Source organism: Atta cephalotes (assembly GCF_000143395.1).
Source record: "Atta cephalotes unplaced genomic scaffold scaffold00003, whole genome shotgun sequence".
Taxonomy (NCBI): Eukaryota; Metazoa; Arthropoda; class Insecta; order Hymenoptera; family Formicidae; genus Atta; species Atta cephalotes.
The window spans coordinates 9,804,985-9,806,861 of NW_012130067.1; positions in this window are offsets into that span (position 1 = coordinate 9,804,985).

The following is a 1,877-nucleotide window of genomic DNA, read 5'->3' on the forward strand; positions in this document are numbered from 1 at the left end:
CGTACGGTACGGTCGNGAGNGNNNNATNTTGTCTGTTAAAACAATCAAGAAAAAATGCATGCGTTTCTCAAATATTTTTTACTACGTTTGGAAATACCATTCAAATATTATTTTAACATTCGGCGAACAAGCATAAAATGATACACGAGGACATTTAAGAAGTGTTTTCAAATGTAGCCAATTTTGAATAAATGCTTGAAATCTACTCAATAAAGTTTGTGTGTAATATTTAAAAAATGAATAAACACCGAAATAAGTATAAACATTGTATTATTTTCGAAATGACTTGCAAATCGCATAATGTTATTATTTTGACAGTTTGCATAAAATAAAAAATATATTTTTATTTTCGACTATTAATTGGCAGGCCGTAAAAAATACATTGGCGGGTCGCGGGCTGTGTGTTGTGAATCACTGAAAACTAAACAATAAAAATAGTATCACTTGGGTTTTATATTTTTAATTTGGTGCAATAAGGATAATATCACTTAGGTTCTATTTTTTAATTTAGTACAATAAGGATAATATTATTTGGGTTTGATAATTTGCTATTTGGTACAATAGTTTTTTTTTTAGGCGTATTAACGTCTTTCGTTATCTTAAGGGGAGATTTTACTTTGGAGGGTTAAAAAAATCGATTTTTTGTTACATTTTTTGCATCTCTAAAGTGTAGAATATGCCTGTAAAAGAATTTTGCAATATTCAAAATGTCAAAGCAATTTGAACCGGATTTTGCATCGGTCAAAAATCAAGTGAGCTCAATTACGCATAAAACAAGCAAGAATCGAAAGAAGGATTCAAATGTAGCAAAATTTATTCTTTGAATAGGAGAAGAAATTATGACTTATAAGCCAGGAATCGCTGATTAAATGTAAGTTGCAAAATATTGTAATTAACTAAAATCATTATCATAAAGTAAAACTTTATTTTTTCTCGAATTCATATTTTTCAAACTGACGAGAAATATAGCTTCAATCAATCATCCGATTGACATGAAGTTTTTTCCTACGAAAAATAGATAATTTTTATGGAATCATGAACCTAAAAATGCCATAAATTTTCCAAAATAGCTTAAAATTTAATTATATAATAAATTTCTTTGAACAGGTTGGAAATGAAAAAAAGTTCATGAAAATTAACATTTAATTTCAAATGGCTGCCATTCTGTAAATTTTAAAAAATTTTTCAAATAAAATAAGGTTCATGACCCCACAAATTTAATAATTGCATTGATTTATTTAATAATTGCATTGGTTTATTTGTCTCTGAGGATAGTTTATCTCTAGATAAACTGTCGATAGTCAAGATTTCCTGCCAATTGATCACGTATGCGCTGCACACGCTTTGATGCATCCGTAGACTACAGTCGCAATTTTCTACATTTCTAAAAATAAAAATTTTTTTTGTATGTTGAAATATAAAAAACAATGCAAAAAGCATTATTTTATCTCTTTTCTTTCCTTATGACAAAAATTGGTAAAAAATACATTTAATCTCTAGATTAGAACCCCCTTTAAGGGAATCTTAAAATAAAACCCGAACTCCGACGAAGTCATGAAAAGTCACTGTTTTTCCAGCGCATCGACATATCTTTATTTATTACCACGCCAATATCTTACGCAACTAAAAGATCCCACCAAACACAGAGCATCGTCTTCCTGCCAAAGCGATTGGGTCTTGCGGTCGATGTGGATGGTACGCCTGGGTCTACTCATGATTTTTGCGCTTGGGATTCTCAAAAAAAATCCACTTTTCATCCCCAGTAACGATACGATGCAAGAATGACTTTCTTCTGTATCGTTCGAGTAAAATTTCACATGTGTTTTTGCGCCTCTCCATCTGCCTCTCGTTCAATTTATGTGGCACCCATCTGCCGA